Source organism: Pistacia vera, unplaced genomic scaffold (assembly GCF_008641045.1).
Source record: "Pistacia vera cultivar Batoury unplaced genomic scaffold, PisVer_v2 Contig395, whole genome shotgun sequence".
In the NCBI taxonomy this organism is placed as follows: domain Eukaryota; kingdom Viridiplantae; phylum Streptophyta; class Magnoliopsida; order Sapindales; family Anacardiaceae; genus Pistacia; species Pistacia vera.
In genome coordinates this window covers 317,444-342,894 of record NW_022196218.1, presented here as the reverse complement: position 1 = coordinate 342,894, position 25,451 = coordinate 317,444, and the positions used below count along the sequence as shown (strand labels likewise).

General features: G+C 34.6%; 2 pseudogenes; both read left to right on the top strand.

Annotated features, from left to right (window-relative positions):
• The first annotated feature begins 1,046 nt into the window (after window positions 1-1,046).
• On the top strand, window positions 1,047-3,357 carry LOC116141195 (annotated as a pseudogene).
• An 8,596-nt stretch (window positions 3,358-11,953) lies between these two features.
• On the top strand, window positions 11,954-14,714 carry LOC116141194 (annotated as a pseudogene).
• Window positions 14,715-25,451: the final 10,737 nt, after the last annotated feature.

The following is a 25,451-nucleotide window of genomic DNA, read 5'->3' as shown; positions in this document are numbered from 1 at the left end:
TATTAGAAAACAAAAGATTTACTTTTGATGTATATTATAGCAAAATACAATTTTTAACGTATCAAAATACTAAATTTTTTGCCTTTTAGTATCCTAACTTATGCATGCACACGTTAAAAACAACCTAATAAAAAATCACTATGGAATACTAGGGTTTAATAATATATTATTGGTTAAATTTAAAAGACCAAAGTCTAATCCAAAACAGTAACTATGCAGAGCACAAAAGGCATGTCCTTTTTGAAAACCTACTAAAGGAATAGTAAAGATATAAAACACTTGAAGTTAGAGATATAAAGGTTGAAATCAGACCAAATCTAAATGATAAATGGGGGATTTGATGTCATTGTAGCAGAGTCATAGCTGCCAAGTTTCCACAAGCATAAACTCTGAACTTCATGTGCCTATGGACCCACTCTCACACTCACCTTTAAAACGATGCAAACTTTAGGGGCCGTCCCGCTATACCGGATATCCTTCTTCTTATTCCACACTTACTGCACAAACACTCTTGGGAAAATTGATTCAGCTTCAGCCTTTCAATATAAATGTTTAACCTTAATATAAAGGATTTATAATTTTACGGTACAATATTTTTATACAACATTTCTCTATATTTAAGTTTAGACCAAACCATGTTTCACTTCCAAAAGTTAAAAATATAGAGCTTGGTAGAGGTTCAGACTCAGTACTGAAACCGGACTAAAAGCAAATGCAAGAAGATCTCTGATTCTAAATCAAAATATTGGGAGAAAGTACCAAAGATACGTAAAATCTTCCGAAGACTTCTTCTGACCTTTATCTCTTAACGTTGGAAACCAAAAAGGTGGGCCAAAAGAAAATCTTGAACCCAAGAGATTATATATTATACAGTCTAATATACGGATTTAACCAGTAAACATATGGCAGTTTGACTATGCCGCCCAAATCCTCCCTTTAAATTCTCTTCTCTGCCTTCATTTCCATCTCTATACTCTTCTTTTACTTTTCCCAACCAAGAACACACAAGAAAGTTCTCTCTCTCTCTCTACCATAAGCCAGAGAAAATGGGGTCACCACTTTCTGGCTTTCTCAAACAATACAACACTGTATCTCTCATGATTTTTATGATCTTCTTCTTGAGCTCTATTCCTAACACAACGAACCTTTCTTTTAATCTCTCTTAGCTACCACCACAATTCAACTCATTCTTCTTCCTCCAACATCCCTTTCTCATTAAAACACTGCCTCTGGATGGCTACCTTAGCTTTCAAATATGCATCATGCAGCTCAAGACTTTGGCAATACCACCATTTCCAACCATCAGCAATTCTTATCCTAAATCAGTTTCTGATATTTCCTCAACAATAAAGCATATTATCATATGGGTTATCTTCTGAGTCACCAGTGGCTGCTAGAGGCCATGGCCACTCCCTTCAAGGCCAGTCCACAAACTCAAGGAGGTGTAGTTATCAACATGGAATCACTCCAAGAACCACTTATGGAAGTTCACCCTCTTGAACTGCCTATGTGGATGTTTCCGGTGGTGAGTTGTGGATTAATATTCTGCATGAGACTCTTAAACATGGGCTCTCACCAGTCTTGGACAGATTACCTATATCTCACCGTCGAGGCACGCTATCGAATGCCGGAATCAGTGGTCAGGCATTTCTCCATGGACCCCAGATAATAACGTTTACCAGCTGGGAGTTGTCACAGGTTGTTCAAGCAAACTAAATATCTCCCGAAGCGAAAATCATAGCCCATCCAAGACTGAGGTATGAAACACTTGTCACTTCACAAAGACAAGGATGATATGGTAATTTGATTATTTTGAATATGGTGAAATGACAACTGTACCATCCATCCCTAGCTATGAGAAGCCCTAATGGTGAATTATGAAAGCTAGACTAAATGCAGGATGTTTTTGACCTAAGTTCCAACAAGAAGAACAAACAGAGAATATAGCCATGAATAAATCCAATTTTGAACTTTGGTTTGGTGCAGGAAAAGGAGAAGTGGTTACTGTTCGGAGAACAGAACACTGATCTCTTTATGGTGTCTTGGAGGACTTGGACAGTTTGGCATCATACCAGGGCTAGAATCTCCCTTCAACCAGCACCAAAGATGGTTAGAAAATACCATTTCTTAAAAAGTTTAATACACAAAATGAATCTTTATGCTTAATTTAACTTATCTTCACAGGTGAAATGGATTAGAGTACTCTACTCAGAATTCTCATTATTTTCCGAGGATCAAGAGCATTTAATATCATTGGAGAAGTCTTTCGACTACATCGAAGGATTTGTTCTAATAAACAGAACCGGCTTCGTTAATAACTGGAGATCATCCTTCATCCCAAAGACCCAGTTCAAGCCAGCCGTTCATTTCAGATGGAAAAGTTCTTTACTGTCTAGAGTTGGCTATATATTTCAACCCAGAGGAGACTAATGCTATGAACCAGTAAAACTTGCTAAGAATGTTCCCATTCCAATAACATTATGGTTCTGTTAAAGGTTTCAATGCCGATCAGTAAGTTTTACTCATCATGATGCAAAAGTTGAAAGCTTATTATCAGAACGAGTTTTATACCATCCACACTCTTCCTACGAGGTTTCTTATGTAGATTCCTGGATAGTGCTACTTCAGAGATAAAACTCAGAGCACAAGGATTATGGGGGTTCCTCATCCTTGGCTGAATCTTCTCATCCCAAAAAGCCAAATCTCATACTTTTCTCAAAAGGTCTTTGGTAACATCTTAAGACCAGCAATGGACCTATCCTTATCTATCCAGTCAACAGTCTAAGTACTCTACAACAAATTCTGTCAATTCCTAATACAGTTTCCAGGTTCATATTTTGAACCCTGTTTATCTTTTATGTTGCAGGTGGAACAGGAAAACATCTTTTGTTACCCCAGATGAAGATATTTTCTACCTATGGCAATTCTGTCCTCTTGTTTCCGACTCAACAGGAACAGATGGTTTACAAACCAGACTAACTCTAAACCAAAAAATTCTAGATTTCAGTGCAAGGGCAAATCTTGGAATCAACAATACTTGCCCCATTAAACAACCAAGAGAGTGGAAAGCTCACTTTGGTCCTCAGTGGGAACTTTTTGTACGGGAAATCTGCCTATGACCCTCTTGCAATCCTTGCTCCTGGCCAGAGAATTTTCCAAAAGCGATACCCTTCTTATGACAATATTCTCTCATATAAACCACAAATTAATCAGAGAGAGCTTAAGTATATGGAGCCATTATGCCTAAATTGTAAATTACTAGTAGTAATCTCCATACATTTTGGGTGTCCACAACAATCGCAGCAAAAAAGGGAAGTATATCTATTCAACAATTTTGTTGATAACCTGAAAAGTTGAATTATGCAAACAGAGTATTGCATGTTATAAGGTCTTATAAATTAGCATCAGAGTGCCTTATTCAGTAGAAAATACAGAGAGCTCCATGTTGTTTTCTTTACTTTCATAGACTAAACAATATTAGCTCTTTTAAAGATACAAGGAAATGCTATTCAAAACCTGAAATTCCCTCCAAACATATAATAACATGTATAATGAAATCACCAATTCTCAAAAGAAGAAAATATCAAAAATATATATATATATATATATAGTATGAGATGGCAACGACTCAGTAAAAAACATACAAGCTACTCTTTCCCTGATGTCTCCGTCCAGCCTAGACCAGGCCTGCGTATTTCTTCCTGTTGTTGCTCATAATCTGTGGCATCACGGATTGAAGCTTCAAATCAGTTGAATCACTTGCAACAGAAGAAAACTATTATTCATCTCTTGCCCCAACCACCCCAGCGCGAATACATCATCTGGTGTTATGTGTCCGTCCATGTTTACATCCCCAGAGGTCCCACATCTCCCAGAAGTGCACCATGTGAAACAAACTCCCTGCTACTCTGATCATATAGTTTTTCATTGTTTATTGAGATCCAGGAATGGATTTTGGAACACCTTCCAAATCGACCTCGCATTATTAGATCAGTTACTTCATTTCTTGTGGTTGTTCCATCTTTATCTGGGGCATCCAAAGCTCACAAACTCAGTTTGACATACAATGCCAGCATATGCACAAATGTACTACAATGCCATCATGCACATATGTACTTTGTTTAAATAAGAAAAAAAAAAAACGCTTATAAGAAGATAACCAGTTATATCAAACAAGTATAAGGATTTCTAACTTGGAATCATAACCTTCCTATCTATGGAAGTGAAACTAACATGGCATACAAGTCCCTGTGAAGTACTTACCAAGCCCCAAGTGAAGTTCTGCTATTTCACATAAAAGACATTATGGTTTCGGCGCAAAACAGATGGAAAAATTAATGCATGCATCATCTATGAGATTTGATATAATAAATACAGTTCAAGAAATTGTAAAGTGTACTATGTGTCTTAAGTTGCTTGACATCGAACAATAAAATGGTCGAAAAGCATCAACAGTAAAACAACTTAAAAATGAGTGCATATGGCACATACACCCTGATAAAAGTGAAATTCCACATCTTGGATTTGATATATAAATACAGTTCAAGAAATGTAAGTGTACTATGTGTCTTAAGTTGCTTTGAACTCCAACAATAAAATGACGAAAAGCATCAACAGTAAACAACTTCAAAATGAGTGCTATGGCACATCACCCTGAATCAAAGTGAAATTCCAAAGATTCAATGTCTTTTGCTAGTCTTCGGAATATGTTTTGTTCTTTAAATCATACTACAGTTTCTCAAAATCAACTGCTCCTGAACTCATCCACAATTTCTATATACAAGCACAATCAATGTATCTTACAATAACAAAAGTAACCTCCTTAATTCTCTGTTTTGCAACAGTTCTAAACTAGTTGTCATTATCTTTCCTAGTACTGTTATCCAAAATCATATCACTAGCGTTTATGCACAAATTTCTGTAGATTTTAACTTAAATTTGAGATTCTTCTTTGTGCTTAAAATGATTGGGCTGAATAGCTTTCTCCTACTTCTAACTTTCTTTCCAAATGTGCTTACTTCTAAACAAGCTTAAGCCCTGTTTTGTTTGGACAAAAGGTCGTTTTAAATAGAGATATATCTGGATGCCAAAAGATAATAACAGGGAACATTAAATGTATTATGGATATTAAACTAAGTTAGAGACTATCCACAAATATTCATAAGCTTCAAGCACATAGAAGGTATTTGTCCATCAACATAAGTGATATACTCTTTTTGTCAACAGATTTAAGCAAAGCAAAATTAAATGTCCTAATTTTACCCTCAATGCATATTTGTCTTTTTCACAACCTTAAGAAGCTTAATTTCACTCCGTATTGACAGTCAGCAAATACGGTGGGGAATATGGACCATATACCAAAAGTTTTTTTTTTCTATTAACTGCCTTTCAACCCAATCATTTAATTGAAAAACGAAAACGACATAGACAAATTTTGAAAGACCAAAGCACTATCCAATTCTCCAATCAAAATCCAGCACAAGATCAGAGAAACATGCCACATGGAAGTATATATAGTGTATGAGAAGATTACAAGCATACAAAACAAGGCTAACATGTAGTAGCATTCCACTTTTTGCTTGGATAAGTACTCAGCTGTGTATCTCCATTTCCATTTAGGCCAATCAATATAGAAAATTTTATCAAGATCCTTTCTCTTTATCTCTAATTCAAATCCTAGTCGTGTCCTGTAAAAGGATCTTAACCATACAAATCTGTTAGGATCTCACATTGGAAGGGAAAGGGGTGGGCATGTGGGTTATAAAGGACTTGAACACCCCCTTGGCAACCATTTTCCAAGGAAGTTCTCCCAACCCATGAAAGACCCATGACCCAGCCCAATTGTTGAGTTATTGGAGTGGGTTCCTATCAATTGGTATCAAGCATGATCCTCACCTACGTGCAAGGCTAACCTTGGCCCGATTGCTACAAAAAGGGCATGGAGGCCGGGAAAAGGGATCCGCGTAGTCCCTAAGGGGTAAAGAGGCCAACGTGGACGTCGGTTGCGGAAGCGTGAGATGTTAGGATCCCCATTGAAAAGGAAAGGGGTGGCATGTGGTTTATAAAGGCTTGACACCCTCCTTACAAGCCGTTTTCCAAGAGAGTTTACCCAACCCCATGAAAACCCATGACCCAACCCAATTTAGTTATTGGAGGGTACCTATCAGAATCTCAGCTATATCTTGACATGCATCATCCTGCTCACAATTTTCTCTCAACTAATCTAAATTGTAAATCAAAAACTTATTACTTAATAGAGATGTTTAAACTTCAAAAAGACAACAAAAATCATGTCATACATGTTGAATAGCTTCAATAAGATTCTGTTTTCTTCCTCGGAAAGTTAAATAGATCAAGAAACTGATAGTAGACAGACGTGAGGGCTAGTACCATGCAAAACTTCAGCTGACTGATCTCCATAGGTGATCAAACTTGCAAGATTGAGAACCACTCGTGGTTCTTTAAACAATCTCTCTTTTGTCAGGAATAAGATCCTGCAGATTTCTGAACAAATCTAACAGGACAAAAATCAAAAGTTTTGTAAGATTCTATGGACATAGTAAGATACAGTATTTCACATGCATTTTGCAGATAGTAAGATACAGTATTTCACATGCATTTTGCAGATACACACTGAATAATAGGCAAACAGAATCCAAGGAACTAAAATTAGAAAATATAAAACATTTCATACAGAAATTACTAGTCTACAAACGTAAGACTTCATTTAACATAAATGTCACATTTGGCGAATAATGCATATTGGAATCTGCTATGCCTCCTAATAACTCTTGACTTCAAGTGCAGATATATTGATCCAATTAACTCTGATCAAAACACCGTGCACTTTTCAGATATGATAAAAACACCCGAATCTTAACTAATGGTCATTTTAACACAATTTTTTTGAGACTTTGGGTGAGAAAAATATAATAAAGCAGGACTCTGGCAGAAATAGAAATCCTTGATCACTAAAACAAAGATAAAGAGAAAATTTAAAGATTCAAAAACAAAAGGCTATCAAGGAAAATTATCTCACCAATATTCTTCGGGACAAATGAAAAGAACTTTAATCTTTACATCTTTTATGAGTCTTATCAATTCTTTTGTGCTGTTCTTATAAAATGGTGGTAAGAACTTTATTAAAGCAGCAATTTGAATTCAATATTTTTTATAAAATAATATGGAATTAAAATTTCTTTTGACATTCTTTATTACACAAAATCATTTCATTCTCGAAAAGTTATACAGAGGTAACACATTTAGACAAACCACCAATAATGTTTTTTAAGATTCACATCCATAGCCTTAAATATTGGGAAGGGAAAATGCAAGAGAGAAGTTAAGAATTAGATTGATAAAGGAACTTTTAACCATAGACCAAAAAATAACTTATCGGAACACATACTCCGGCATTTAGTGTCAAAGAGATTATATTACTTACCAAAACCACAACAGACCTATTTATTGAGTCAGGTAGTGTAAAAGTACCAGTCAACTGAGCCCAAAAAAAAAAAAAAAAAAAAAAAAAACACTAGGATTCATGAAGGCTAATCAAGGAAATAACTTGGGGTCTTTTACTTCCATCTGAGCATTCATTACACCTTAAAGAAGTGACTTTCCGGAGGCCTGTTCCTATTCATCTGTCACTCATATCATGAGATGAGAAACATAGCAATATGAAGATCACCTGCTAATTAATGGACAAATTAAACAAACAGAATAATAAGAAATATAGAGACAAGGGAGCATGTATTACATAATGAACCATCACTCCAAATGAATCCAGACTATACTGAGGGCGACTTAACAGCTGGTACCATCAGAGTAATAACAAATAGCTGTCAAACCATATTTTTTTTGCTGGCACCTATCTTTTCTAGATCTGGTGGCTGCCGACAACCACAACAAACTAACCAAGCATCCATTGAAAAGCAGCTACTAGCTTTATTAAAATCAGGAGACAGAACCAAAGTCGACAAAGTAGAATCATATGGCCCTCCTTACTTCACAGAGCCTAAAGTTAAATATTAAAATTAGAAAGAAACTGAAGTGATCTTGGCTAAACAAAGATGATGTAGATGTTTTCAGGAGACTTAGCATAGATACAGGTGGGCATAAGATGAACAATCTAACAAGACAAAATCCTATCAATATACAAACAGAGAGAGAATAAATGTAGAAAGCTCATATTTATTGCACGGCAGAAAAACAAGGCATGTATGTCACAGGGATACATACAGGTGAGAATATTTGGTCTTACTCATACTGTTTCTAGTTGCTTATGATGTGTTATTTATCATTATGCAAAGCCAGAACACACTGTGAAATACATTCAGTTACTATAGTTAGAAAACAGTTTTTTAAAATGAAGTATATTCTAGCCAATAAATGCCCAAAGGCATTTCATCATGTCTGAAGACACAATGATATATAAATAGGTCTCGTAAACAATTTTGATATGTTTGCCATATAATCAACATTGGCCTCAAAATTATGTTACTAAATATTTTGGATCCTACAACACAAGATTCAATTTCTTATTCGCTTGCAGCAAATTTTAAGAACCCGCTTTGCAAAATATATCAACAACCAAAGTTTATGCTGTAAAAATGAAAGGTCAAAAATAATTTAAGATAGAAGGTGATGAGAAAAGTCTCTCCACAAATTAAGTGAAACATAGCTTACAATAACATAAATCAAAATGTCAAGGTTATGAAAACTCTTTTACCTTAAATTTCTTATGTACATGTCACTGAAATCTTAAAGAAATTGTCTAGAATGTTTAAACGGCAGTAGAGAGATAGACTCCAAGAGTTAGAACCAAAGTCCATTAAAAATCCAAACTTACACCAGCTCTACTACTACTCAAACAACTCTTTAATAGTTTTCATTTAGGAATTTTGTCACTTCCATTCATCAAAGAAAAAGGAAAAAACCCTTTACATCAAAGTTGGAGAACATAGAACAATCAAACACTTCAAAAGCTAAATTCAATCTCAAAAACTTGCCCTACTATTCTCTTATAGGCTTCCTGTTTTCGATCTGTTTCCCCACAAATGCACATTTTTTTCTCTTCTCCTCTTATTGCCTCTATTTCTCTGTTCTCACAGCTTTATTTCTATCGCATACAGTAGAGCATTATTTGTTTTAGTATAGAAGAAAGAGGTTAATTGAGCAACATAAAGAGAGTCTCCAACAAATATGACACTACTTTAGGCCAATTATGCATTGAAAAAGCCTAGAATAACAAACATGTCATAAACAGGACTACTGATATAGATCTTTTACATCCCTAGATGTAATTATACGATTGCATCCTTGAACACCAAATCCCTTACAATAAGTGACTGTCAGTTGCTTCAGTTGCACATCACTTGCATTAATTTGGTGACTCACCTCCGCGTTTTCCATTGGTATATCCTCACTGCTGTTCCCCCTTTACCAATCCACTTAACAACTACCAAATATCACCCCTCTCATTCAAGTCCTATAGACAAATGACCTTCCTCAAGTCGTATCGAAATCCAAATTGGCCATTGATTCAGCACTACAACTAATGCCAGTGCTCAAACTAACACTTTCCAACCTTTCACAAACACAATTAACAGTAACAACTAATCTAACATTTAGCGTAAAGTAAAAAATAGACTTCACTGATGAATATCCTACAATTCCACAGCAAGTATCTATCCACACGTTTACAAACTCAATCTCCCCATTCATTCACATCCTAAATCCCTAATACAAAATACAAAAATGAAATTTCAAAGCCTTCTCCATCAAGATTTACATTACAATTTCCAGAAATATATATTCACAATGAAAAAAATTACATACTACAACATCACAGAATGACGCAGACAAACAGAGTAAGAAAACAGGAATTGAATTTTGCATTACTAAACATCGGGAAAAGAAAACGAGACCACTCACTACGTAGAGTTTTCATCTTTTTGAACAATGGGAACGAAAAAGTTTGGTTAACTTACCTGAGAAAGCAGAGTGAAGAAGAGGGTGATATTTTTGTTGCCACCTTCAGCCTTAGGCTTTAGTTTGGAGTTGAATGTTTTGTTTTTAATGAATGCACGGAAGCCAACGTGTCCACCGCCTCCTAATTCCAGACACCTGTCCGACACGCGTTTATGTAGCTGTTTGCCAAATCATTGGTACATACAACGGACATATGAGCTAAGTAATTAAAATTTATTTCATATTTATTTTCATATTTCATTTTTATCTGATTTATATTAGAATTATGAAAATATTGATTTTTAAATTTATATGAATATATTAAATGAGTGTTAAGATTTTTTTTCTTTATAATTTTTGTGTTGATGTTATTGGCCCATCATTATTTGAAAAAACCCCATTAATAGAAATATTATATATATATATATATAATATATATAATAAAACCTCTCTATAGTCATAATGGTGAGACTAACTAATTTTATTACTATAAGGAGGTTATAACTTAATAGAGGTGTAATTATAAAAATTATAGTTTTGATTTCTTATTTTTTAATTCATGTTCTAGTAGTACGGTAATAGAATTTCAATTCATATTTTAGTAGTATTAGGATTTCAATTCAACACTTCAATTGCTTACTTTTGAAATGGATAGAAAACCGTATCTTAAAACCAACGAAGATAAGTATCATTAATGGAACTATATAGGCAGTTGATACATGGTCAATTGATGTGAAGCCACAGACAATTGCTAATGGTTTTAAACATTGCAAAATTAGAACCCCCGATTTCAATGAATTGCAAGTCACAAATAAAGTGAATGAGGAAAATAAAAGAGTCATTGCAAAATTGAGTGATTAGATTCGACAAGAAAATAGAAGAGTCATTGCAAAATTGAGTGATCAGATTCAACAATTTTACTACACTAATCAAATGGATATTAACAGTAGCAAATCCAGAAATTTATGTAAGGGTGGGCCAAAATAAAAATTAATTATATATTAATATTTTTATTAGGGTGGACCAAAATCTAGAAATTATACATATTAGTATTTAAAAAAAAAAAATTGAGGGTCAGCCATGGCCCACCCAAAAAGAGGTTGGATCCGCACCTAGATATTAATGTCTTCCTCGATCATCCAAATGAGCAATAAATCATGTATGCTTTAACCGAAGAAGAAATCATTGCTACAATTAAATAAGAAGATAAAGGAAATAATCATAAGGATGATAGTACGAAAATACAAAAAGATTTGTGCTATGAAACTCTAAACATGCTTAAGAAGCTAAAAATATTTTGGCTTCAACAAGAAGATGTTCATGCTAGCAGGTTATTACATATTAGCAAAATAAAAGATGTGGTAACAACTCTAAAATATAAATCATTGTCTCAAACAACTTTAGACAAATATTTTATTTCATCTTAAACCTTTAATATAACATAACATATATTTTTTGGTAATATACAGATAATTATTACTATGTGGAGGCAACTTTCCTTAAGACGGGAATTAGAAAAATTATAACTTATTACAATGTGGAGTTTATTGTTATTTATAACTATCCCAAATTGGGACTAAAATTTTTTATGACTATGTAGAGTTTATTCCTATATGGAGTATCATTATAGACAGGTTTTATTGTATATATATATATATATATTTGGCCACTGCTTTTTGTTTCACTAGCCCCTTCTTTAATTTCTTTTGGTTTGGAGGATTACTCCTGTTCCATGGCCTCCAACTCAGAAAACTGTTGTTTACACTAACTCCTGAATTAGCCACTTCAACTTTTTAAAGTTAATTTCTACTATTAAATGGCTTGAGATATAAAAGGTTGAAATCAGACCAAAATCTAAATGATAAATGGGGAGATTTGATGTCATTGTAGCAGGTCAATAGCTGCCAAGTTTCCCACAAGCATAAAATCCTGAACTTCATGTGCCTATGGACCCACTCTCACACACTCACCTTTAAAAACGATGCAAACTTGTAGGGGCCGTCCGTCTATACCGGTAATCCATTCTTCTTATTCCACACTTCTGACAACACACTCTTGGGAAAATTGATGCAGCTTCAGCCTTCTGACTCAATATAAATGTTAACCGTAATAATTAAAGGATTTATATATTTATACGGTACAATATTTTTATACAATTTCTCTATATTTAAGTTTAGAGACCAACCATTGTTCACTTCCAAAAGTAAAAATTATAGAGCTTGGTAGAGGTTCAGACCAGTACTGAAACCGGATACAAAGCAAATGCAAGAAGATCCTGGATTCTTAAATCAAATATGTGGGAGAAAGTACCAAAGATACGTAAAATCTCCGAAGAACTTTCTTCTGACCTTTATCTGCTTAACGTTGGAAACCAAAAAGGTGGGCCAAAAGAAAATCTTGAACCCAAGAGATTATATATTATACAGTCTAATATACGGATTTAACCAGTAAAATATGGCAGTTTGACTATGCCGCCCAAAATCCTCCCTTTAAATTCTCCTCTGTGCCTTTCATTTCCACTCTATAATCTCTTTTTACTTTTCCCAACCAAGAACAACACAAAGAAAGTTCTCTCTCTCTTCTCTCTCTCTCTCTCACCATAAGCCAGAGAAAATGGGGTCACACTTTGGCTTTCTCAAACAATACACACTGTATCTTCATGATTTTTATGATCTTCTTCTTGAGCTCTATTCTAACACAACGAACCTTCTTTTATCTCTCTTTAGCTACCACCACAATTCAAACTCATCTTCTTCCTCCAACATCCCTTCTCATTAAAACAACTGCCTCTGGATGGCTACCTTAGCTTTCAAAATGCATCATGCAGCTCAAGACTTTGGCAATACTCACCATTTCCAACCATCAGCAATCTATATCCTAAATCAGTTTGATATTTCTCAACAATAAAGCAATTTATCATATGGGTTATGCTTCTGAGATCACAGTGGCTGCTAGAGGCCATGGCCACTCCCTTCAAGGCCAGTCACAAACTCAAGGAGGTGTAGTTATCAACATGGAATCACTCCAAGAACCACTTATGGAAGTTCACCTCTTGAACTGCCATATGTGGATGTTTCCGGTGGTGAGTTGTGGATTATATTCTGCATGAGACTCTTAAACATGGGCTCTCACCAAGTCTTGGACAGATTACCTATATTCACCGTCGGAGGCACGCTATCGAATGCCGGAATCAGTGGTCAGGCATTTCTCCATGGACCCAGATCAATAACGTTTACCAGCTGGAGGTTGTCACAGGTATGTTCAAGCAAACTAAATATCTCCCAAAGCTGAAATCATAGCCCATCCAAGACTGAGGTATTGAACACTTCTACTTCAGCCAAAGACAAGGATGATTGGGAATTTGATTATTTGAATATGGTGAAATGACAACTGTACCATCCATCCCTAGCTATGAGAAGCCCTTAATGGTGAATTAATGAAAGCTAGACTAAATGCAGGATGTTTTTGACCCCAAGTTCCAACAAGAATAGCAAAACGAGAATATAGCCATGAATAAATCCAATTTTGAGACTTTGGGTTGGGTGGCAGGAAAAGAGGAACGTGGTTACCTGTTCGGAGAAACAGAACACTGATCTCTTTATGGTGTTCTTGGAGGACTTGGACAGTTTGGCATCATTACCAGGTAGAATCTCCCTTCAACCAGCACCAAGATGGTTAGAACAAATACCATTTCTTAAAAAGTTTAATACACAAAAATGAACTTTATGCTTAATTAACTTATCTCACAGGTGAAATGGATTAGAGTACTCTACTCAGAATTCTCATTATTTTCCGAGGATCAAGGCATTTAAATCATTGGAGAAGTCGTTGACTACATCGAAGGATTTGTTCTAATAAACAGAACCGGCTTCGTTAATAACTGGAGATCATCCTTCAATCCCAAAGACCCAGTTCAAGCCAGCCAGTTCATTTCAGATGGAAAAGTTCTTTACTGTCTAGAGTTGGCTATATATTTCAACCCAGAGGAGATAATGCTATGAACCAGGGAAAACTTGCTAAGAAATTGTCCCATTCCAATAACATTATGGTTCTGTTAAAGGTTTCAATGCCGATCAGTAAGTTTTACTCATGATGCAGAAAGTTGAAAGCTTATTATCAGAACTGAGTTTTATACCATCCACACTCTTCCTATCGAGGTTTCTTATGTAGACTTCCTGGATAGAGTGCATACGTCAGAGATAAAACTCAGAGCACAAGGATTATGGGAGGTTCTCATCCTTGGCTGAATCTTCTCATCCCAAAAAGCCAAATCTATACTTTTCTCAAGAGGTCTTTGGTAACATTCTTAAAGACAGCAATGGACCTATCCTTATCATCCAGTCAACAAGCTAAGTACTTATCAACAAATTCTGTCAATTCCTAATACAGTTTCAGGTTCATATTTTGAACCGTTTATCTTTATGTTGCAGGTGGAACAGGAAAACATCTTTTATTACCCCAGATGAAGAATTTTCTACCTAGTGGCAATTCTGTCCTCTGTAGTCCGAGCTCAACAGGAACAGATGGTTACAACACAGAGATAACTCTAAACCAAAAATTCTAGATTTCAGTGCAAGGGCAAATCTTGGAATCAAGCAAACTTGCCCCATTACAAAACCAAGAGAGTGGAAAGCTCACTTTGGTCCTCAGTGGGAACTTTTTGTACAGAGGAAATCTGCCTGACCTCTTGCAATCCTGCTCCTGGCCAGAGAATTTTCCAAAAAGCGATACCCTTCTTATGACAATATTCTCTCATATAAACCACAAATTAATCAGAGAGGAGCTTAAGTATATGGAGCCATTATGCCTAAAATTGTAAATTACTAGTAGTAATCTCCATACATTATTGGGTGTCCAAACAATCGCAAGCAAAAAAGGGAAGTAGTAATCTATTCAACAATTTTGTGATAACCTGAAAAGTTGAATATGCAAACAGAGTATGCATGTTATAAGGTCTTATAAAATTAGCATCAGAGTGGCTCTTATAGTAGAAATACAGAGAGCTCCAGTTGTTTTCTTTTACTCATAGACTAAACAATATTGAGCTCTTTTAAAGATACAAGGAAATGCTATTCAAAACTGAAATTCCTCGTCCAAACCATATAATAACAGTAATAATGAAATCACCAATTCAAAAGAAGGAAATATCAAATATATATATATAATATATATAGTATATGAGGATGGCAAACGACTCAGTAAAAAACATACAAGATACTCTTCCTGATGTCTCCGTCCAGCCTAGACCAGGCTGCGTATTTCTTCCTGTTGTGCTCATAATCTTGGGCATCACGGATTGAAGCTTCAAAATCAGTTGAATCACTTGCAACAGGAAGAAACTATATATCATCTCTTGCCCAAGACCCCAGCGCGAATAACATCATCTGGTGTTATTGTGGCCTCCATGTTTACATCCCCAGAGGTCCCCACATCTCCCAGAAGTGCACCATGTGAAACAAACTCCTGCTACTCTGATCAGTATAAGTTTTTCATTGTTATTTGAGATCCAGGAATGGATTTTGGAACACCTTCCAAATCGACCTTCGCATATTAGATCAGTTACTTCATATCTTGTGGTTGTTCCATCTTATCTGGGGCATCCAAAGTCACAAACTCAGTTTGAATACAAATGCCAGCATATGCACAAAATGTACATACCAATGCCAGCATATGCACATAATGTACTTGTGTTTAAATAAGAAAAAAAAAAAACGCTTTAAGAAAGAAACCAGTTATAATCAAACAAGTTAAGGATTTCTAACTTGGAATCATAACCTTCCGTTATCTATGGAAGTGAAACTAACATGGCATACAAGTCCTTGAAGTACTTAACCAAAGCCCCAAGTGAAAGTCTGCTAATTTCACATAAAAGAAATTGGTTTCGGCGCAAAACAGATGGAAAAATTATATGCATGCATCATCTATGAGATTTGATATATAAATACAGTTCAAGAAATTGTAAAGTGTACTATGTGTCTTAAGTTGCCTTGACATCGAACAATAAAATGGTCGAAAAGATCAACAGTAAAACAACTTCAAAATGAGTGCATATGGCACATACACCCTGAATCAAAGTGAAATTCATCATCTATGAGATTTGATAATAAATACAGTTCAAGAAATTGTAAAGTGTACTATGTTCTTAAGTTGCTTTGACATCCAACAAAAATGGACGAAAAGCATCAAAAGTAAACAACTTCAAAATGAGTGCTTATGGCACATACACCCTGAATCAAAGTGAAATTCCAAAGATTCAATGTCTTTGCTAGTCTTCGGAATATGTTTTGTTCTTTTAAGGCATAGACTACTAGTTTCTCCAAATCAACTGCTCCTGAACTCATTCCACAATTTCTAATACAAGCACAATCAATGTATTACAATAACAAAGTAACTCCCTTATTTCTCTGTTTTGCAACAAGTTCTAAGAAGTGTCATTATCTTCCTAGTACTGTTATCCAAAATCTATATCACTAGCGTTATGCACAAATTTCTGTAGATTTATACTTAAATTTGGATTTTCTTTGTGCTTAAAATGATGGGGTGAATAGCTTGTCTCCTACTTTCTGGAACTTTCTTCCAAATGTGCTTACTTCTAAACAAAGCTTAAGCCCTGTTTTGTTTGGACAAAAGGTCGTTTTAAAATAGAGATATATCTGGATGCCAAAAGATAAAAACAGGGAACATTAAATGATTATGGATATAAACTAAGTTAGAGAGTATCACAAAAATATGCATAAGCTTCAAGCCATAGAAAGGTATTTGTCCATCAACATAAGTGATATATCTCTTTTTGTCAACAGATTAAGCAAAGCAAAATTAAATGTCCTAATTTTACCCTCAATGCGAGATATTGTCTTTTTCACAACCTTAAGACAGCTTAATGTCACTCCTGTAGTGACAGTCAAGCAAAATCGGTGGGGAATATGGAACCATATACCAAAAGTTTTTTTTTTTTATAACGCCTTTCAACCACAATCATTTAATTGAAAAACGAAAACGACCTAGACAAAGATTTTGAAAGACCAAAGCACTACCAATTCTCCAATCAAAATCCAAGCACAAGATCAAGGAGAAACATGCCACATGGAAGGATATATAGTGTATGAGAAGATTATCAATGCATACAAAAACAAGGCTAAATGTAGTAGCATTCCACTTTTTGCTTGGATAAGTACTCAGCGTGTATCTCCATTTTCCATTTAGGCCAATCAATATAAGAAATTTTATCAAGATCCTGTTCTCTTTATCTCTAATTCAAAAATATCGTCGTGTACTCAGTAAAAGGATCTTAACAATACAGGAACTGTTAGGATCTTACATTGAAAGGAAAGGGGTGGGCATGTTGTTATAAAGGACTTGAACACCCTCCCTTGGCAAACCAGTTTTCCAAGTAGAGTTCTGCCCAAGCCCATGAAAGACCCATGACCCAGCCCAATTGTTGAGTTATTGGAGTGGGTTCCTATCAATTGGTACAAAGCATGATCCGCACCTCGTGACAAGGCTAACCTGGGCCCGGACTGCTACCCAAAAAAGGGCATGGAGGCCGGAGGGGAAAGGGATCCGCGTAGTCACCTAAGGGGTAAAGAGGCCGAGGGGTAAGAAGGCAACGTGGACGTCGGTTGGGAAAGCGTGGTGGAATGTTAGAATCCACATTGAAAGGAAAGGGGTGGGCAGTGTGGTTATAAAGGGCTTGGACACCTCCCTTAACAAGCCGTTTTCCAAAGAGAGTTTTACCCAAGCCCATGAAGACCCATGACCAACTCAATTGTGAGTTATTGGAATGGGTACCTATCAGAATCTCAGCTATATCTTGACATGCATTCATCCTGCTCACAATTTTCACTCAACTAATCTAAATTGTAAATCAAAAGAAACTTATTTACTTAATAGAGATGTTTAAACTTCAAAAAGACAACAAAAAAAATGTCATACAGTGCGGTGAATAGCTTCAATAAGATTCTGTTTTCTTCCTCGGAAAGTTAAATAGATCAAGAAACTGATAGTAGAACAGACGTGAGCAGCTAGTACCATGCAAAACTTCAGCTGACTGAACTCCATAGGTGATCGAACTTGCAAGATTGAGTAATCAATCGGTGGTTCTTTAAACAATCTCTCTTTTGTCAGGATAAGATCCTCTGCAGATTTTGAACAAATCTAACAAGACAAAATCAAAAGTTTTGTAAGATTTATTGACATAGTAAGAACAGTATTTCACATGCATTTTGCAGATAGTAAGATCAGTATTTCACATGCATTTTGCAGATACACACTGAACAATATATGCAAACAGAATCCAAGGAACTAAAATTAGAAAATATAAAACATCTCATACAGAAATACTAGTCTACAAACGTAAGACTTCATTTAACATAAATGTCAGCATTTGGCGAATAATGCATATTGGAATCTGCTATGCCTCCTAATAACTTCTTAAGACTTCAAGTGCAGATATATGATCCAAATTAACTCTGATCAAAACACCGTGCACTTTTCAGATATGAAAAACACCCAGAACTTAACTAATGGTCATTTTAACACAATTTTTTTGAGACTTTGGGTGAAGAAAAAATATAATAAAGCAGGACTCTGGGAGAAATGAGAAATCCTTGATCACTAAAACAGAAAGAAAGAGAAAATTTAAAGATTCAAAAACAAAGGCTATCAAGGAAAATTATCTCCCAACAATATTCTCGGGACAAATGAAAAGTAACTTTAATCTTTAAATCTTTTAGAGTCTTATCATTCTTTTGTGCTGTTCTTATAAAATGGTGGTAAGAACTTTATAATAAGCAGCAATTTGATTCAATATTTTATAAATAATATGGAAATTAAAATTTCTTTTGACATTCTTTATTACACAAAATCATTTCATTCTCGAAAAGTTATACAGAGGTAACACATTTAGACAAACCAACCAATAATGTTTTTTAAGATTCACATCCATAGGCTTAAATATTGGGGGAAGGTGAAAATGCAAGAGAGAAGTTAAAGAATTTAGATTGATAAAGGAACTTTTAACCATAGAGCCAATAAATAACTTATCGGAACACATACTCGGGCATTTAGTGTAAGAGATATATTACTTACGCAAAACCACAACAGACCTATTTTATTGAGTCAGGTAGTGTAAAAGTACCAGTCAACTGAGCCCAAAAAAAAAAAAAAAAAGGAAAATACTATGGATTCATGAAGGTTAATCAAGGAAATAACTTGGGGTCTTTTACTTCCATCTGAGCATATCATTACACCTTAAAGAAGTGACTTTCCAGAGGCCTGTTCCAATCATTCTGTCACTCATATACATGAGATGAGAAACATAGCAATATGAAGATCACCTGCTAATAATGGACAAAAAACAAACAGAATAATAAGAGAATATAAGGAAAAGGAGCATGTATTACATATAATGAACCATCACTCCAAATGAATCCAGACTATACTGAGGGACTAGTTAACAGCTGGTACCATCAGAGTAATAACAAATAGCTGTCAAACCATGTTTTTTGCTGAGGACCTATCTTTTTCTAGATCTTGTGGCTGGCCGACAACCACAACAAACTAACAAGCATCCATTTGAAAAGCCGGTACTAGCTTTATTAAAATCAGGAGACAGAACCAAAGTCGACAAAGTAGAATCATATGTGCCCTCCTTACTTCACAGAGCCTAAAGTTAAATATTAAAATTAGAAAGAAACTGAAGTGATCTTGGCTAAACAAAGATGATGGTAGAGTGTTTCAGGAGACTTAGCATAAGATACAGGGGGGCATAATGATGAACAATCTAACAAGACAAAATCCTATCAATAACAAACAGAGAGAGAATAAATGTAGAAAGCTCAATATTTATTGCACGGCAAGAAAAACAAGGATGTATGTCACAGGGATACATACAGGTGAGAATATTTGGTTTACTCATAGCTGTTCTAGTTGCTTATGATGTGTTATTTATCATTAGCAAAGCCAGAAACACATGTGAAATACATTCAGTTACTATATTAGAAAACAGTTTTTTAAATGCAAGTATATTTCTAGCCAGATATAATGCCCAGAGGCATTTTCATCATGTCTGAAGAACACATGATATATAAATAGGTCTCGTAAACACTTTGATATGTTTAGCCAATAATCAACATTGTGCCTCAAAATTGTTACTAAATATATTTGGATCCTCACAACACAAGATTCAATTTCTTATTCGCCTTGCAGGCAATTTTAAGAACCGCTTTGCAAATATATCAAACAAGCCAAAAGTTTATGCTGTAAAATGAAAGGTCAAAAATAATTTTAGATAGAAAGTGATGAGAAAGTCTCTCCCACAAATTAAGTGAAACATAGGCTACAAAACTAACATAAATAGAAATGTCAAGGTATGAAAACTCTTTTACCTTAAATTTCTTAGTACATGTCACTGAAATCTTAAAGAATTGTCTAGAAGTTTTAAACCAGCAGTAGAGAGATAGACTCCAAGAAAGAACCAAAGTCCATTTAAAATCCAAACTACACCAGCTCTACTACTACTCAAACGAACTCTTTAATAGTTTTCATTTAGGAATTTGTCATCTCCATCATCAAAGAAAAAGGAAAAAACCTTTAACATCAAAGTTGGGAGAACATAGAACAATCAAACACTTACAAAAGCTAAATTCAATCTCAAAAACTATGCCCTACATCTCTTACTAATGCTTCCATGTTTTCGATCTGTTCCCCAAATGCACATTTTTCTCTTCGTCCTCTTATTGCCTCTAATTTCTCTGTTTCTCACAGCTTTATTCTATCACTACAAGTAGAGCATTATTTTGTTATAGAAGAGAAAAGAGGTTAATTGAGCAACATAAAGAGAGTCTCCAACAAATATGACACTACTTTAGGCCAATTATGCATTGAAAAAGCCTAGAATAACAAACATGTCATAAACAGGACTACTGATTATGGATCTTTTACATCCCTAGATGTAATTAACGTTGCATCCTTGAACACCAAATCCTACAATAAGTGTACTGTCAGTTGCTTCAGTTGCACATCACTTGCATTAATTATTGGTGACTCACCTCCGCGTTTTACATTGGTATTATCCTCACTGCTGTTCCCCCTTTATCCAATCCATCTTAACAACTACCAAATATCACCCCTCTCATTCAAGTCCTATAGACAAATGACCTTCCTCAAGTCGTATCGAAATCAAAATGGGCATTGATTCCAGCACTACAAACTAATGCCAGTGCTCAAACTAACAATTTCCAACCTTTCACAACACAATAACAGTAACCAACTAATCTAACATTTAGCGAAAGTAAAAAATAGACTTCACTGATGAATATTCCTACAATTCCACAGCAAGTATCTATCACCAAACGTTTACAAAAAATCAATCTCCCCATTCATTCACATCCTAAATCCCTAATACAAATACAAAAAATGAAATTTCAAAGCCTTCCATCAAGATTTACAATTACAATTTCCAGAAATAATATATCACAAGTGAAAAAAAATGTACTAAAACAATCACAGAAAATGAGCAAGAACATATGTAACACAGTGCAAACACAGCAAGTCAATAACATAAACGGACCAAACGTGCGTTTCAGTTTGCTGAATGAACCAAGTGACGAGACAAACAGAGTAAGTAAAAAACATGGAATTGAATTTTGCATACTAAAACACGGGAAAAGAAAACGAGACCACTCACACGTAGAGTTTTCATCTGTTTTGAACAATGGGAACGAAAAATTGGTTAACTTACCTGAGAGAGCAGAGAGAAGAGAAGGTGATATTTTTGTTGCCACCTTCAGCCTTTAGGCTTTAGTTTGAGTTGATAGTTTTGTTTTTAATGAAATGCACGGAAGCAACGTGTCCACCGCCTCCGCTAATTCCAGACACCTGTCCGACACGCGGTTATGTAAAGCTGTTGCCAAATCTTGGAATACCAACGGACATATATCGTAAAATTAAAATTTATTTCATATTTTATTTTCATTTTATGTCTTAGATTTTATATTAGAATTATGAAAATATTTGTAATTTTTAAATTTATAATGAATATATTGAATGAGTGTTAAAAGGTTTTTTCTTTTATAATTTTTGTGTTGATGTTATTGGCCCATCATTATTGAAAAAACCCCATTAATAGGAAATAATATATATATACTAATTGGTCATTACTTTTTTTTCACTAGCCATCGCAAAATAAATAAATAAAACCCACCCCTTTTCCCTACACTATCACACCTATATCTTCCCGTGAAAAGCTCGTACCTTCTCCCTGCCCTAATTCATTAGCTAAAAAAACCAATTGAGAAATGCAACATTGCCACTGAATAGACATGATGAAGGTCACTTGGGAAGCTACTATTAGAGTTCGATCCAGACTGAGTAGATATAATTAATCCGCTTTGGCCTAACCTGCACAAATTTGCTATTTGGACTTTACACTAACATTCTTTATTCAAAAATGCGCATATTATGTTAAAACAATTCACGACCTATAAATTGAATCCAAGCTCCATTCTTTAGTGATGTTAGATGTGGCAAATTCTTTTTCTTTTGAATTACAAGCTTTTTTTGTATACCATTTATAAACAACTTGAGCCTAAACCAATAGACGTTATCCACTTTGGGATCATTCATTTAAATTACATCTATTACTACTGAGTTTAGGGAACCTAAGACTTACAATACAATTTGGGTTTATCCCCTAACTCCCATGGTCCCATAACACAACATCTCTTCATCCCACTTCTTGCACAAACATTACATACCATAATTCAAGAACTCAAAACTCTCAACATTACGTGTATTGTATGAGATTTGAAATTTTTTTTTTTCTTTAAAAAATTATCAAATAGATTGTTAAACTCCTATTTCTTTATCTTATGGATTGCTAATAAGTCAATTTTCATGTGAACATTTTAATTCAACTTAAAGTAAGACTTGAAATTAATTGAGTATTCATGTTCAAATAAAATAAACAAGTGGCGTTTATTGATTTGCTGATTTCAATAATTTATTCAATCTTGTTACAAGCTCCACGTTCCATCATTCCAGAATGTTAGATGACAATTAAGCAAAGTTCGATGTTGTTCATGGAATATGAATAGAATACGTGCCTATTGAAATATCCTTCATATGTGTGCTTTGCCATAAGTATACATGTTTAACCAAACACAAGTATTAATTTATACTCTCACTAATCTTGTAAAGAGCATTTCAATAAAATAATACCTAAATATTTTGTAATTATTGTCTACAAAGCACATTAATTATTTATACAGTCCACACGAATCAAACACAAAAATAATTTATACTCATTAATCTTTAAGGTAACATATCTCACTAGTAACCTTATCTCTTTGATAATAAAGCATTGTCCGTACTAAGTGCACTCTAATTGTAACCCTGGAATGACAGCATATCATCTGTATAGCCCTTAAATTTCCTCGATAAAATACCAGCTAAAAATGATTACCATTTAGGTAAACTAAATACGAAAAGTTTTAGTATTATATTCAATGTAATTGACTAACTTTATTTTCTTTAATCGTATCATAATAATGGTGAAGAGAAGAAAGAGTTTGATTACATCGTCTACTCAATTTAAGAAACGATGATGTTTTCAGTCCCTATATGCAATAAACCAATCCAAAACATGCATTGCTGAAGAAATTGACCGAACAACTTAAAGCATGACCTGTCGTAAATAAAGAATTATCTACTTTTACAATACAATACACTTGTATGGAAGACTAGGTTAAGATTGCATAGTAAATAATCATCAGTGGCACCAATAATTAGGACAAGGCAACAATTTGAAAGTGGGAAAGACAAATGGCAAACATTGTGATGAATAAATATATAAAACAAATACTAGATATAAAAATTGTGACATCCGAATGGTTTTCCAAAACAACTTGAGAATTAAAATGGCATTAGGCAATCGGAGTAATAATTTCCATAATAGTATTTTGTTGGGCACGAAAAAAGTATTGTATGAAAAAAAAAATATATATATATATATATATATATATATTAAAATAGAGAGAGAGAGAGAGAGTCATTTTTGGAAATGCCCCATTGCTGGAATCTACAATTGCAATGGAGACTCTTGTTGATAGGCTAAGACTTGTTCAGAGTTTCCTCCATTCAAACTCCACTCGCCATTTCTTCTTCTGACTCCTCTCTTGCAGAACCCTGAAGCTCAGCTCCCAGGCCCCTACACCAAAAAATTAAAACACAAGTCTTGCAAAAACTGTGGGCACAAGAGACTCCATAGTCCATACTTGTAAAGGAAAAAGTAAAAATAAAAAAGGGTCCATAATCCATACTTATTCAGGAAAAAGTAAAATAAAAAATGATTGCTTTTAGAACACAAAGGATATTAGAAAACAAAAGATTTACTTATTTTGATGCTTATTAATATGCAGAAATACAATTTTTAACGTATCAAAATACTAAATTTTTTGCCTTTTAGTATCCTTAACTTATGCATGCACACGTTAAAAACAACCTAATAAAAAATCACTATTGGAATACTAGGGTTTAATAATATTATTATTGGTTAAATTTAAAAGACCAAAGTCCTAATCCAAAACAGTAACTATGCAGAGCACAAAAGGCATGTCCTTTTTTGAAAACCTACTAAAGGAATGAGTAAAGATATAAAACAAGTTGAAGTTAGAGATATAAAAGGTTGAAATCAGACCAAAATCTAAATGATAAATGGGGAGATTTGATGTCATTGTAGCAGAGTCAATAGCTGCCAAGTTTCCCACAAGCATAAACTCATGAACTTCATGTGCCTATGGACCCACTCCTCACACTCACCTTTAAAACGATGCAAACTTGGTAGGGGCCGTCCCGTCTATACCGGATAATCCATTCTTCTTATTCCACACTATCTGACAACACAACTCTTGGGAAAATTGATTGCAGCTTCAGCCCTTCTGACTTCAATATAAATGTTTAACCGTTAATAATTAAAGGATTTATAATATTTATACGGATACAATATTTTTATACAATATTTCTCTATATTTAAGTTTAGAGAACCAAACCATTGTTTCACTTCCCAAAAGTTAAAAATTATAGAGCTTGGTAGAGAGTTCAGACTCAGTACTGAAACCGGACTTACAAAGCAAATGCAAGAAGATCTCTGGATTCTTAAATCAAAATAGTGTGGGAGAAAGTACCAAAGATACGTAAAATCTTCCGAAGAACTTTCTTCTGACCTTTATCTGCTTAACGTTGGAAACCAAAAAGGTGGGCCAAAAGAAAATCTTGAACCCAAGAGATTATAATATTATACAGTCTAATATACGGATTTAACCAGTAAACATATGGCAGTTTGACTATGCCGCCCAAAATCCTCCCTTTAAATTCTCCTCTGTGCCTTTCATTTCCACTCTATACATCTTCTTTTACTTTTCCCAACCAAGAACAACACAAAGAAAGTTCTCTCTCTCTCTCTCTCTCTCTCTCTCTCTCTC